The sequence below is a fragment of the Melospiza georgiana genome, chromosome 4, assembly GCF_028018845.1.
Source record: "Melospiza georgiana isolate bMelGeo1 chromosome 4, bMelGeo1.pri, whole genome shotgun sequence".
Taxonomy (NCBI): Eukaryota; Metazoa; Chordata; class Aves; order Passeriformes; family Passerellidae; genus Melospiza; species Melospiza georgiana.
This window is the reverse complement of record NC_080433.1, coordinates 38,828,044-38,843,071: the sequence shown is the minus strand read 5'-3', so window position 1 is coordinate 38,843,071 and position 15,028 is coordinate 38,828,044. Positions and strand designations below refer to the sequence as shown.

Genomic DNA, 15,028 nt, shown 5'->3' with positions numbered 1-15,028 from the left:
TTTCATGTTGCATACAACCTCAACTGAGTGAGGCTGGTAAACACTGCTCTAATTTAAGTATTGATTTGCACTATGTTCCATAGGCTTCATGAAGTTCTGCACCAGCTTAATTCCCAAGTAAAGAAAAATTGGCAGATCTGAGCAACATAAAGCCATTTGAAGTGCAATATCAATACTGACAGCAGTACCACCTGGATGGAAGCGAAAAACTCCTGTTCAATATGCATACTGAGATCCTGATCTACTATTTATTAGATCTAAACAACCAGAAGATACTCAAAAATACCACCCTTAAACAGTTCAAGGGCTAACCATAACTGCCCCCTTTTCTAGCCATTTATTGTTACTATCTACTCAGTCTTCTCTATGTAAAAACATCAGAAAGCAGCCTGGATGCTCAACACAAGCAAAATTTCTTTTACTGCACTGCAGTATCAGAAACCACCCAGGCATATAGTTCTTGTGTTTAAACCCAAATATACTTTTATGGAACACCATTAGTTGAAAACTGGTACTCAAATGACTCTCTCATCAAAACAATAAGTTCAAGTTCTCCCATGTGAAAAGGTTAATACTCTCCAGGGAATGGTTTCACATGACTACTGCACAAGGAGGAACATTCCCAACCATCAATCCAAAGATTTGTGTTGCTTTCCTCATGTGAGCCTCACTTCTCACCTTGGAGAGACCAGCTTGTGCACAAAGATTGTGACAAACCATCTAGTGGCGCACTTTGAGTTGACTCAAAGTGGCAGAGATGGCACAAAAAGAGGGGGGAATTATTGCAGTTAGGCTAAGATGGTGGAAATGAAAGTAGCCATAAGGTCACCTCAGCCAGCCAGAGAAACTTTGCACTCACAGTGCCAAGCCAAATAGGCAATTACAAATTATGCTCTTTCTGTCCCCACCCTCTTGGATTATGCTAATCAACCAGCACCTTCAGAAGGCCATCATAAAAGTCTGACAAAACTTTGGAATATTAAAAGAGCATCAAACATTTTAACAGAAGTGACTAACAAATCTTTCAATGGGGACTTAAAAGACTCCTATCTCTTGAAACACCTACCATACAAAACCATATGTTTTCCAAGCTTTTGGAGAGTCACAGTGATCATCTTGGACTTTTTAGAACACTCTACAATATTCTTTTAAGAAGTGTGCTGTAGCTACAAGACCTCTTTATTGCTAGTGGCCTGAGTTCCTTATTTCAATAAAGACCATAGCACTATGGTTTTTTCTTTCTACAGTGGAAAACTCCACCAAACACAGCTTGTGACTCTTCCTCCTATCCCCATATGGAGTCACCAGTTGTTTTATTTAAAATCTAGACAGGAGCCAAAATACACAGCACAAGAACACATCCTTGTATTTGCAGAGACACAGGGGCAATCCTGAAAGAGCCATGCAGACAAGCCACCAGTCACTGGTCAAATAACAAGTGCAGAAAAAGTTATGTGATTTCCACATAAGGGCACATCTGTAACACTCCACTGAACAGCACTTGGGTTTCTTTCACTGGTCTAGGTAAGGCAAAAGTGACTAAGTTCATCTTTGATTCAAAATCTTAAAATTAATATGAAAGTTTAAGTTTTAATGACCATGTAAGCAGGAAAAGAGAATGCCACTATAACCCTAGGGGTGGGTCTCAGAAGTTAGATAGCTGCTTAAAGCAGAGTGGGCTGAATCATCTTTCCTGCCTTGAGTTGGGGTTTGTTGCTATCAACTGTGCAGAGCTTGGTACATCCTGGGCCTCCTCTCTACAGGACCAGACACTGTACACCAAGTGGTGAGAAACCAATAGTGTTGTTTTCCCTGCTGCTACCTTATCTTTCTGTGAATATAAGGGCACAAAGTAAGGGTAGCAGATTACAAGTGATAGGCTCCAAGAAGTGTGCTTCCTGTGCTCACTGGGAATGAAGGCAACATGGTGTTTCCTGTGCTCACTGGGAATGAAGGCAACATCCAGCTCAAACACAATATTAAGAAAAAAAAGACATGCAAACCACTGAAGTCCACTGTAAATAGGAAGCCATGCAGAAAATTACCTAACTCTCATCTACAAAGCAACATCAGGTTATAGCCAGCAAGAAGCCAGGGCTACCTACCCCTAGTGCTGAGACTGGTCATGCTGTAAGTGGCAAAACCAGCCAGACTTAATGGCCAGCACTACGGAGGATGACCATCAAATGTCATCCTCAATATGGATCTATGCACTCTTTAAATGCACAGTGCACTTGCCAACACCAGAAAGGAGGAATATATTCTCTTTCTCATTCCATTCCCTTTCAAAGGCAGGGCAGATGTTATTTGTCTGCTTTGTAACAGCAATTACGTATTATCTCTTACTGGACGAAAAAATAAGTTATATTTATTTTCAAAGCTATTTCTGATTTCTTTTTTAAATGTCTCCTACATTTTCCTTAGATTTCTTCTCCCACAAGACCTTTGAAATACCAATGGAGAAAGCCTCATACCTACTTTGCAATTCACCAAAATTAAACTAATAACACCTCCTGCTGTCATCTGTCAGTTAGAGTAAGATTTATAAATGGCAGCAGAAATAATTTTCATAATGTTTACTTGAATACCAATAGCTTGAACAGACAGCTCCTTCAAAGATACTGCTCATATCAAGTGAAATCTGTCATGAAAACTAGAAATTCATTTTAATTAACAGTATTTGAAAGCCTAATAATTTAAAAATAAAAGAAAAACTGGACAATACCAAGTGTCTGTGTAGAAATGACATTCTGTCTGAGTAGGTGCAACTGTTTCAAGATGGGTTAGTCTAATTTTTGCCTGTTGATTTCATTGTACATGTCACCTCCTGGAAATCCTCCTTCTATACTGCTCATTATCACTGCTTACATCTTCTGTGTGAAACTGCTGAACATATTTTTATTTTTCACATGCATTAAGATATGTTTGGAGGGCTTCATGAACAAAAAAGAAAAACTTACTTTTTTATCACACTGCTGTTCAATTAATGAACATGGTCTTTTCAGCTAACTGAACTTAAGTTAGGAGAACACTAGGTATTGAAAAGAGGAGGAATCCAATCTCTATAATGGCAAGCTATTTTGAATAAATTAATAAATCTTAATATTTGTGAGAAATATCCATCCTCTACAAAGTATCATAGGTTTATTTTTTTTCAAGCCAGCAACAGTATCACCTTATCTTTCCTGCCTCCCTTGTTCTTTGACCTGTTACACTTTGCAAGAAATGAAAAATGTCTTCTGAGAAAATTTAACAGGTTTGAATAAAAAAGCCAAAAACCCCTTCTTGAGACTGTTGCACACACTCTAGAAAGCCAGTAGGCAGAGCTAATCCGAGCTTTTTAGACACAATTCTGCAACTCCTAGATTTTATCTAGTTTTTAATTAAAATACTGTATAGAGAAAGATCCTTATCTGCTGAACTGCAACTTTTAACAAGTCTTATTGTTATTATTACTTAAGACAAGTAGAGAATACTAGAGAATACAAATTTAAGACTATTACTGCAATTTTATTGATCCTTTTGTAATAAGGTAAGCATGTATTTCTATAACAGAGATCTCTTATAGATTCAAGCAGTCTTTCTCATTTCTCAGAAGATATTTACTTTTAGATGCCCAGGACTAATCATAGCTGTTTGCTATTCTGCATTAAATTTGGCTGACATCTGACTTCACCTTTAAATAAAATGTGAATCACTTTTTGCACCAGTACTATTTTCTCTTTAAAAACAGAAGAGAACATATATAAAAATAAAGAGTTCAAACACTGAAAGACATTAGTGAGGTCACATTTCAGTGGTAAAGAATGCCATTAATATTTAGTCTACCTTAATGGAAGAAATTCGAGTTAGAAGATACTTTAGGTTATCGTGTCCACCCTCATGTCAAGGGAGACTCTCCTGCTATGGCATGTTATTGATTGTTTTGCCACATTCATTTTGAACTAGCCAGTTAATAGTAAGTTTCCAGTTCTAAAATCTTAAATGTTGAAATGTTCGGTGAAGCTAATTCTTCCAAAGCATCTGTTTTTGAGGTGGCTTTAGCAGATCCAGCCTATGTATCTTCCTTCTTAGTATCACCTCATGATTACCTCCCATTTATCACATCCTTCTTTACAAATAAATTCAAACAGCTAAAACTAAAGCGAATAGAAGTAATTACTAGACCTTTGTGCTTTTGCTACAGGACACTTTCAAGCCTGAATTTCCTTTGAAGCTTTCTACAAAACAGTTTAGATGTTTGCAATTTTAACAAGTGACATAAGTTCTCCATATTTTGTGGTCCACAAAAGAGTGGCTTTCTAAACAAGACTCTTCCTTTAGACTACAGTGGATTTCAATTTGCAGGACTAACCCCAGGTTATTAGCAGAATATGTATTACATACATACTCTGGGGAATGGGGATCCTTCCCTTGCACCATTATCTGTACGTAATGCAACTTTGTGTAAGAAACCGATACAGTTTACTCAATGCTAATGTGACACAAGTCTTGTTTTCTGCTTTAAATTCCCACAAACATTTGCTTCATATACATAAGTAACAGTATGTGTACTTACAAATAGTACATCCACAATTCCCTTTAAAATAAGTTTTGGCTTGTATCATTTGAGTGATCCACATGGCTTTCCATGCATTTTTCTATGAGTGGACAGAAGTAATAATTTTGCAATTCAGCACTGACATAGGAACATTGATTGGGAAAACCTGCAAGTATCTGTACACAGCACAGGATTCACATTTCCTTCAGCTAACTCAGCCTGGGTCGGTCACCATAATCATCAGTAGGACCAGCAATAAACCGAACCACACAATGATGCTCTTCCAGACTGAAAATTTCACATTGAAGTGTAGGAGTTTTTTTTCCTCACTGAATTCAGTGACCACTTTTTCCACTGACACCAAGAGTTTCCATTCATTATGCCATAAGTATTAAAGCCCTAGTACACTGGAAGCTGTTCCTGCCAGAAGAGCCAACAGTTTAAAGATACACAAGTTTACCTCTATTGGAATTCACAATTTGTGGTGTTTGGAAGAAATCCCTGAAAAGAACCAACAAACAGCTGAAAAAAAAAATGGCCCTGGCTATAGCTACAGCTACCACCTTCTGAACACACAGAATCATGAACCAAGGAATTGGCAAGTTATCTAACCAACACCTTTCCAAGTACCAAAACACATTATTTTAACCCAAATTCATTAGGAGCCAGGAATGTTTAAGGGATGCAGAGGCTTTCCTACAGGCGGTAGTTTTCCAAAGGCACGCTCACTTCATTCCCCAGGAGGTCAAGATTGCCAGCCACTAATGATGAAGACATTTCACCAGCACTGTGGGCTTGGAACTTGACTTCTAAGAAGGGACATGATTTGAATAATCACCTAGCCAGTCACCTCTCAAGCACTGTGAGGTGAGATACCAGCAAACATTTTCAGAATGACAGTTTCAGACACAGCATAGGTGTCACCAGCTCCTTCTGAACAGACCTTGAGAAGAAAGCCTCAGCAACTAAAGTTATAAATGCACAAATGCCATACATAACAAGTATTTAAGGATTTCTGTAATGCCGATCTTAAAATGACAAGAAAAAAAAGCTCCCGAAATTTTGTTACTGTTCTCGTCACGAGCCCCTACAGTTTAAAAAGTCAAAGGTAAAAAAGATTTTTGTGGATTCCGCACAGCACTACATAACATCCTGTTACAGCTGAACTAATACACTGCCCCTGAGGCTGCGAGCCCTGGGACAGACTGAACCACAGCTCTCCGCTCCTAAAAGCTTCCCCGGGCTCAGGCTGAGCCCCTTCCTGCCCCTGGCGAACAACACCCGCACGGCCGCTCGAAAGGAAACGCTCCCGGGGACAACAAACCGCTTTTCACGAGATCTTCCTCTCGAAATCCTAAGTCCTTCCGACTTCAGCCTTTACCGACTGACCGAAGGGCTCGGCAGGAAGCCAGGGCAGACGGCGGCGCGGCCACGCACCCCACTCTCCCCACTGCGAGCGCTGCCTCCCGCGCCCGGCACCGGCCAGCCATCCCCGGCGGAGGCTCCAGCCCGCTCCCAAACTCACGTGGTGCATCAGCCAAAGGTTACCCGCACCGCCGGGACGAGGATGACACCGCCGTTAGAGGCGCTTCCCACCGCGGAGCGGCCCCGGCGGGGTCGGGCTCACCCGCGCCGAAACGCCCGCGAGGGCTCCGCTCTCCCGGCACGCGAAGCGGCGCCGCATCCCTTCCTCGTGCGCGCCGGTCGATGAGCAGCCCGGCCGGGCATCGATAAATCAAACCAGCCCGTCCGCTCCGACGGAAAGCTGCGTACGACTCAGCCGCGGCCAAAAACACGGCCCTGGGGGCGCGGCGGGCGGGCGAGGCTGCGCGGGTGCCGGGCTCCCAGCCCCCGCGGGGCGGCGAAGTGCCCGGGATGTCGGTGTCGTGCTGCCGCAGCGGGCTAATCCCGGCTACTTAACCCGGCGGGCGGCAGGGGCTGAGCACCACCTTAATCCACGGCGTGAGCGCGCCCGCCCGCCAGGAGCTCGCAGGGCTGTGGCGTGCCTGCCGTGTCCAGCCGCGGGGTCCCCGACGGCGCGGCGGTGCGCTCCCGCGGCGCCTCAGCCCCGCATCCGCTGCCCTCAAGGTCACGCCGTGCCCCGGCTGCACGGTGGCGGCCAGGTGCACGCTCCGGTTACCTGCGGGGAGAACCGGCGAGAGCCCAGGAGCGCGGCACCCGGCCCTCCGGCCCCCCGAGCGAGCCCGGCCACGGCTCGCAGCCCCGCGGCGGGAGCGGAGCGACGCTGCACCTGCCGCCGCGCTGTTGCCCGCCCCGGTCGGCCAGCCGGGAGGAGAGCCGCCCCGAGCCGCCGCCGCCGCGCTTACCTCTGCGCCGTGGGGCCGACACAGCCGCCGGTCGGGGGCCAGGACGAGGCGCCCGTAAACCTGACGCCGCCCGCTCGTTCTCTCGCCGAGCGCACAAGGTCCCCGCGCTCCCCGCCCTGCCCACGGCCGGCCGGCCCCGCCGCGCCGCCCCCGCCCTGCGGCCGCGCGAGGAGGGCGGGAGAGGGGGCGGGGGGGTGAAGCGGCGACCGAATTGGGGAGGGAAGGAGAGAGGGAGGGGGCACCGGCGCGGGGAGAGCCGGGGGAGGAGAAGGAAGGAGGGAGGGAGGGAGGGAGGGAGGGAGGGAGGGAGGGGGGCGCGGACCGCCCGCCCCGCCCCCGTCGCCTCACCGGCAGGAATCAGCGATTCGCCCTCCTCTCGGGCGCTCCCACCGTCGCCGCCGCCGCCGCTCCCCGGGGCCCGCCCGCCTCCTTTCCCCCGCACACACCGGGCAGCGCCGAGCGCGCCGCCGAGCCCCTGCGCCGCAGAGCAACCGCTACAGGAGCCGGGCGCCACCGGGCAGGGCGGGGCGGGGCGGAGCGCAGCGATCCGCCCGCCTCCCGCCTCCGCCCGCCCGCCCGCCCGCCGCGGTCACTCACTTGCCCGCGCCCGCCGCCCCCTCCTCTCCCGGCGCCGCGGCCGCCGGTCCCCGCCGCCTCCCTCGCCGCCTGCGGAGTGCGGGCCACGTGACGGGGCCCCTCTCTCGGCCCAGGAAGGGGGGTCTCGACGTGCGGAGCCTTCAATGGGGAGGTGGAGGCGGAGCCCCGGTAGGCACGGCGCCCGCGGAGGCGGAGCCCCGCGCCGCTGCCCGCCCGCCGCCGCCGCCGCCACTGGCGGGCGGGAGGCTGACGCGCTTGTTTCCATGACGTCGGCGGGCGGGGCCGCGGCGTTTGATGGAGCCCGGCGGGCTTCGGGGGTCGGTGACTTTGCCACGAGCGGCTCCCGCGGGGCGGGGCGGGGGCGGGGCCAGGCGGGTGTCGCGTCGCGTCCCTCCGCCCGTGGGTCGCGGGCCGCCGCCAGCCAGCGGGGACGCGGGCCGCCTCGACGGGGCGGGGATCCCCCGGCGGCGGGAGAGGCCGCGGTCCCGCGAGGAAGGGGCGGCCACCGTCCGGACCGGGGCGCGTCTATTGCCCCGGTGGGCGGGGGCCGGCCCCGGTGCCGGAGCCGTCGGGGGAGGCGCCCTAAGGGACCGCCGGGCGCCCGAGGCGCGGTCCTCCCCTGCCCCAGGGGGCGCGGGGGCGCCGTGCGGTGCCGTGCCGTGCCGTGCCGTGCCGTGCCCGGCGGTGTCGCCCCACGGCCTCCCCCTCCCGAGAGCAGCCGGTGGCAGCCGCGTTGGCGCGGGGAGCGCGGCCGAGCCTGGGCGAGGCTCCGCGGTGTCGGCCGGGCGCGCTGCGGCAGGCGGTCCCTGTTGCGCGGGGCCGCTGGCGTGTCCTGAGGGGCAGGAACCAGCGTGCCGCCGACGGTGGGGATCGGGGAGCTCCGGATCCAGCCTCCCGTCAGGCGTATCCGCCTCTCGGGGAACCCTGGCAGCTCCCTCGGGAGAACGGGGAACGTGTGGGGGCCGCAGGTGTTCGGCGCTTCCCAGTCTCCAGCCGAAGGCTCTTTGATTGGAGAAAGGAAAACTAATGGGGTTATCAAGGTTTGAGCCCGAGTGAGCTGTCCGGGGAGACGCTGGAAGTGAATAACAGGATTGGGAATTACACTGGAAATGAAAACCCCGATTTCAGTTCTCTTCCAATGCAGTAGATCTCCCACCGCCCCCTCCCCCCAACGAAAAATACCCATCCATAAACTATGTCATTCTATAAGCTATTTGTGTGGGGGTTTGAGCTGTGTTTTGACATCCTTCACTCTCCTCTGTTGGGCATCTCTCTCGAGTGACTGGCCAGCTGCATCACAGGCTGTCAGGTTCTTTGAGCCTGCCATAAATACCCTGCTTCACCTTCATTATCGTTCAAATCCTAGTACTGCAAAGGAAATGAATGGAGAAGCTTATGCAGCTCTACAGTCGCAGACCCGAGATGATGCAGAGCCTAGAGGGTTAAAGCAACAGGATGAAGTCAGCACAAAGCAGCCCACAAGGACTGGCAAATAAATAAATCATCCTAACTACACTATTATTATGGCTTGACTGAGGTTCATTGTCTCTTTCTTTTTTACCTGAATGTCTGTTACATTTTTCTCCTTGCTCAAGAGAAGCAATCAAAAGGGACTGTGAGCAGTAAATGGCTCCTGCCCATTTTGAATGTTGCTAAAAATACTACCTTACCTCTCCATATCTAGAGGTCAATTGAAAAATCAAAATAATGAGGTAAGCAATCCTGCAGACTGTTCTGTTGAGGAGATTTCTTGCATTTCTTCCCAGAAGGAGAATATAAAACTATCTGAACATACATAAAACAAATTCTCTTGCATTCTGTTTCCAGTTCAGCACCCTCCTCTGCACTTATGGCTGTAGCTCAGTGAGGCTTCCTTCCCCCGGCACTTGGAAATTACGTTTCTCAATACAGCTTCATAAGACTGGCAGATGTGTTCTGCACAGTTCCGTCATATCTCCTGGCTCTCGGGCAGATAAAATTAGCTTTGGTACAGCTAAGAAGGAGATGATGTGTTTAAAGCACTGCAGTTTGGGTACATGTCTGTACCTGCTTCCGCTTGTCTTGAGGGAAGGTGGGTAGGTTGTGCTTCAGTGCTTTTTCTATGAAATGGGAATAGTGTCCTATTTTCTTCACAGGAAGGAAGCAAAGGTGGGAGGGGTACATATCATCATTATCTTTTATGATAGGATTCTCTAAGTGGATACATTTTTCAAGGCACACAATAGTCATTTAATGTTCCTCTTCATTGATACACAGGGATAGCATAAAAACATGCAATACATTGCCTGAAAACAAGGAGAAATTTCTTATATCTCCACAGAATCTTCTCCCTGAGGATTTAAAAAATTTCCAAATTATTCCTCAGTATCCAGCATGCTTCATGATTTTTTAATTTTTATTTTCTTTTTGTGAAAAAGAGGTTCTCCTTCTGTTCCTAAAGATTAGGACATATAATTGACTAACAGAAAACATTCCCTATAATGTAGGTCACCAACAGTATAAAGCAAGCAAAACCAAGATGCAGAAAAGAATATTTCTGGAGATCTTTCATTTAACTTTTGAAGAAGCAGTAGCATTTCAGAAAAATTCAGAGTGGTATGCAGACCATTTGGAGAGGCCAGATGTGATGAATCAGTGTCAGTACTTCAGCCCATCCTATGACCAACATGCTAACAACACAAGCATCCAACATTTTAATAGACACAGAAAATGTGTCACAGCAAATATAAGTAGATTGCCTGTATCTAATCTACTTACTATGAGACTTTTAACATAAGAGTAAGAATTAGAGTATTTGGAACATTACAATATTTGGCCAAAAATTATTAAGGTGACCAAGATCTAAATGCTCACCTCACCATCCTGTATTAACTAGGGGGCTTTTGGTAAAATCCCATTATGGGTTTCATCTGAGAAGAGAAAAAACAGGTTTTTCATAGTTTGTTTATAGAAAACTTGGTTGAAACTGTTTTGCTAGTGCTAGATCCTGTTCAAACTCAGTTCATTAGATTGGATGGAAGTGGAGAGCACAAAGCGTGAGAAATTAGGGGAATATTTGTGTGAGCAAGGAGATATGAGTGTTTTAAGCTTCCAGGGGTTTTTGCAGAACCAAATGTTTCTGTACCAGGTACGGGTCTCCAGTTGACATTCTTAGTTCAGCACTACTGTTTGACCAATCTCTTCAGTCCACCATGGAGAAGATTCCTGTTTTCCATGCTGCTGGTTGATGGGCTGAGCTCGTTCCTGTCAGGCCCTGGAGGCTATATCTTGTGATTGTTCTAGTATTCTGCAAGCTAAAAGATCAATCTGTTGGCTAAAACACTAAAAAGCCACCTTGATAGGCAAACAATAGACCACTCACTCATCTTTAGGTGGCACAATGACCAAATCGCTCTGTCATTCACCCAAACAATGACCTTGTGTCAAAACACTATTTCCATTTCGTCTTGAAATCCTCCACCCCACCCTTAGGAAAGAGCTCTATCCTACACCCCACCCTTAGGAAAGAGGCCTATCTGTAAACATTTGCATTTTTATCAGCTCAAAATTCTTCCTCATGACTGCACGGGAACTCAGGATTTGTGCATAATGTGCTTCCCTTCCAGAATGCATAGGATCATTTCAAATAGTTGATTTTATTTTCTCTATTCAATTTTCCTCTCAGCAATGTTGGATCGTTTGGTTTTTGGTTTTTTGTTTTTTGTTTTTTTTTTCATTCAGTTTTATGTTTTAGTGTGATACTGCAGGATCAGGAGGGTGAAAGATTCAAAGAATGAACAAAGAAATGTGAGGAGTAATAGTTAATACAAAAAACGGTTTTCAGGTATATTGTATATTAAATATATCAGAAGAAGATACACTGGACTTAATATGTTAATACCTGTTCTTTTCAAGCACCTCTGCAGCTCAGCAACATTACAGTCCCAAAGCAGATGAAAGAATGGAAAGGTATTTCCTGAGCAAGGGCAGAATGTCTACATGCAAATTAAAAACAAAACAAAACAACAACAACAAAAAAACCCACCAAACAACAACAACAACAATAACAAAAAAAACCACCAAAAAACCCACAACAAAACTCCAAAAACCAACCAAACAAAACAACAATGCATAAATCATGTAATTGATGGAGAATTTGATCAATTAAAGGAATTCAAACAGATATGAGAGAGAAGGGGGAAATAGAGCTGGGTGGGATAGCAATAATTGACACATCTATAAAGAGCAGGAAAAAAAAGAGAAACATTGGTGAAGACTTTCATGATAAGACATAAATCATTAGAACCAAGTATGGATGGTGATGACATAGTATGACCACGGCTGCCTCCATGTGAAAGTGAGAAATGACAAGTGAATGGATGTATGCTATCACTCAGAAAATAACTACTAAAAATGCATCCAGTGAGCATCCAACTACCTCCACAGAAGTGTCTTTGCCTATGTAGTACTTGCCCAGTTTGCAGTTAATACTTTCTCACCCATGGCAAATTCATTCTTGAATTCCTAAAGGATGGCCAAAGTTTCAAGCAAGGCTGTCCTTGCATAAACTGGAAGCAGTTTTGTCCAGTTGACTAGAAAGGTTTGTTAAAAATAAGCTACTGTGTTAATTTCCCAGGAACTGCTTTTGGGCATCAATTCACAGTACCTGTCCTTGTTATGGACGCACATTGCTCTTGCAGCTCATCCATCACCCCAAGACTCAAAATGATAGGAGTGCCCATTATATTTACCAGACTCCAAAAGTCCTTTTGGGAGTTCGTGATATGTACAGTTCTGGATTGAAATAAAAATGTTACTTCATTAGGTTGATGATGCTGTGGGTGTTTGTAGATATGATGCTTTTCAAACCTTCTAACTCTCTGATGAAGCTGTGGCCTTATCTTTGAGAGCCTATTTTCAGCTGATGATAGTTTGTGAGGCTTCATTGATTTCACTCCTTTTTGTGACCTATTCCAGTTCATCCTGACTGAATATCTTTTTTGTAAATTGTAATGTTGTGTTCCTCCCTTCTGTGATCAAGTGACAAGGGACTTATTTTTTTCTTCCTCTCCCCAAGATAAGAAGCAAAAGGAGTAACCAAACTATGGCTCTCTGATCAACATCACTGACCTGTCTGAGTCACACTCCTGACTCACAAAAATTTGTCTTACAAAAATAAGAGTAGACCCTCCCTGATCTCATCAGTGCTGGGTAATTTTCTTAAGGAAAAAAAAAAAAGGTCTCTTAGCAATGCTAGTTCCAAGTCCTTTGGATAAGAAAATAGTTCTGTTAAGTTTTAGGCTCCTTCAGCAAACATTGGCAATTCTGCCCTCTGGCAATTTTTCAAGATGGGTTTGAAGCATTTAAGAGTCATTGGAGGTAACAGTTCCCATTCTGCATTTCTTTCAGAAGAGATGCACTACCTTGTTTATACTACCTTAGTCAAGAATTTATCATTCAAATAATAAGTGACTACCAGGACATAGCCGAATAAATTATTTGTTTACTTTGTTGATCACATACAGCTCTAAATCATCTTGTCTGGTTTCAAGACACTAAGGAAATTATTCCACCTACCTAAAATCGCTTTTAAAGAATATTACTAATGACCTACTTCACATGCACTTTTAAATAGTTTAAACCTCTGGGCTCAGCCTTGCAAGATTTATTCAAGAATAATCTTTTCCAGATTACAAATACAGATCTGAAGATTATCAAGGTCAAAATTTGGATATCTATGAAAAGGTGTGGCTATAAAATATCCAGTATGAAAGCTTCAAAAGAAATCACTCTCCATGGTAGTATAAATTATAGCAACAATATTTCAAAAAATGTTTATATTTGTGTATATATAAAATCAAGTATGTTTACAATGTTTAAATGTAGACTATGGGCAGTCAAAAGAAGAAAGTCTTGCCTTGAATGTTGTTTCTATTGTCAGGTAATAATAGAAATATATATATTTAGGTAAGTAGAAACAAAGTTTTAAAAATAATTAAAAATGTTGCTTGTCAACTCATAAAAATTAGGAAAGTTAACTAAGTTCTTGGAACACAAAATATATTTCTATTATGTACCAGTAGAAAAGATGAATAGGGTTTTCCTCTAAGTTCCCTTTTTCCAATTGGACAACATGGCAGCCTTGTCTTGAGCCAGCAGAGCTTGAATATACCATGTTATGTGTACTTCTAGTAACAGTACTGCTGTGGGTTATCTTCAGGCTACAACATGTTAGGCAGAAGTAAAGGCAGTTTGTTTTACAAGAGAAGTGGATTAAAAGATAGAAAAATATTTTGTTTGTGACAGCAGTCCAAACATTGACAATTTTGTTACCTTCAGTTCTGACTGGATTCAGTGAGAGCTGCACATGCTTAGTAATTCCTAAAGCTGATGTCTGTTTTAGTAAAAAATATCTTGGATTACTAGAAGGTATTTTAAAATAAATACATGTAAAAGGCTTTTAGATCTATGCAATATTAGATCTACAGTAAAACCTAAATTTGTTTATTTATTGTGCTTCACTCAGCTTGGTGTTAATTCACTGTTCAACCACTTCTCAGTGCCTTTCATGTTCAAGCCCCTAAGCCCCAGCAGTGCCTTTTTTATGAAGCCATAAAAATGGTCAGAATGGTCCTTCAGAATGGTCCACCAGGACAGCAGAAAGGGCCCACAACTCTCTGTGAGATGTCCTTGACAGCCTAAGTAGTGGCCTTTAAAAATGCTGCAAGACCAGCTGGCCCTAGGAAAAAAACAACTGTGCGTCCATTAACAGATGTGGTTCATGGAGCTTCTTAAGAACAAGGTTCAAGTTGCAGGGTCAAAGTACCAGAACTATCTCAACCTGCTTTGAAAATGTCAAAAACTTTGATCTTTGTAAGCACTACATGTTTATCTGCCTCCCAGCTTTATGTGGTTCTGATGAAGTTCATGATGCTCTGTCAAATTACAGGCAAATACAAGCACTTGGAAAAGGCTCAAGAATCCCTCTCAAAGTTGTGGTGTGTATAAATAAGTATAAAAACGTACATATACAAATAGAGATCTTCCTTTAGAAGGAAACTCTAATTTCAAGGGGTGTCCAGCTAAAACTCTAGGACAGTATTATAATTAGCAAAACAAAAATTTAATAATTGTAAGACAACAGTAAAATGACTATAAATTCTGTCAATATTAGAAAATCCACCTTGCTACCTAAGCCAAAATCATTCCTTTCCTTATTACTGTTTCTTTCCCTATGCATATATCCCTATCCATTTGAGTTTTGCTGTGAAGACAAGCAAAAATAACCATTTTAGAAAAACAGTTAGGAGATCTGATGGTTTTAAATGGGAACCATACAAAATGTTGAGAGGGTTTGTTTGTTTATTTTTGTTTATTGGTTTATTTTTTTGTTTTAAAAAGGAACCAGAACTCTTATGGTAAACCTTGGAAGTTAAGCATGAGAAATGAAATCAGCAAGAGTTAATTAAGACCTCTGTAGCCAGAAAAAAAATAGTGTTGTACAGATAAGATTTGTTTGGCTTTTTTCCCTTTTCCTCTGATCTATTCCTCTTTTCTAAATGAGATAAAAAAACTCCATGAATCA

The 15,028-nt window shown here is 44.8% G+C and overlaps 1 protein-coding gene across 5 annotated transcripts in view; it reads right to left on the bottom strand.

Annotated features, from left to right (window-relative positions):
* The window catches only part of ATP2B1 (ATPase plasma membrane Ca2+ transporting 1), a 60,344-nt gene extending 52,862 nt beyond the window's left edge, over positions 1–7,482 (bottom strand). The window contains exon 1 of one of the 5 annotated variants that reach the window (XM_058023154.1): positions 7,465–7,482. The gene's annotated coding sequence lies outside the window, so the exon portion shown is untranslated. Of the gene's footprint in view, positions 1–6,065; positions 6,142–6,867; positions 6,985–7,215; positions 7,320–7,464 lie in introns of those variants that run through there. The other 4 variants (XM_058023152.1, XM_058023155.1, XM_058023156.1 and 1 more) reach the window with 4 other exon arrangements.
* Between the last annotated feature and the right edge of the window lie 7,546 nt (positions 7,483–15,028).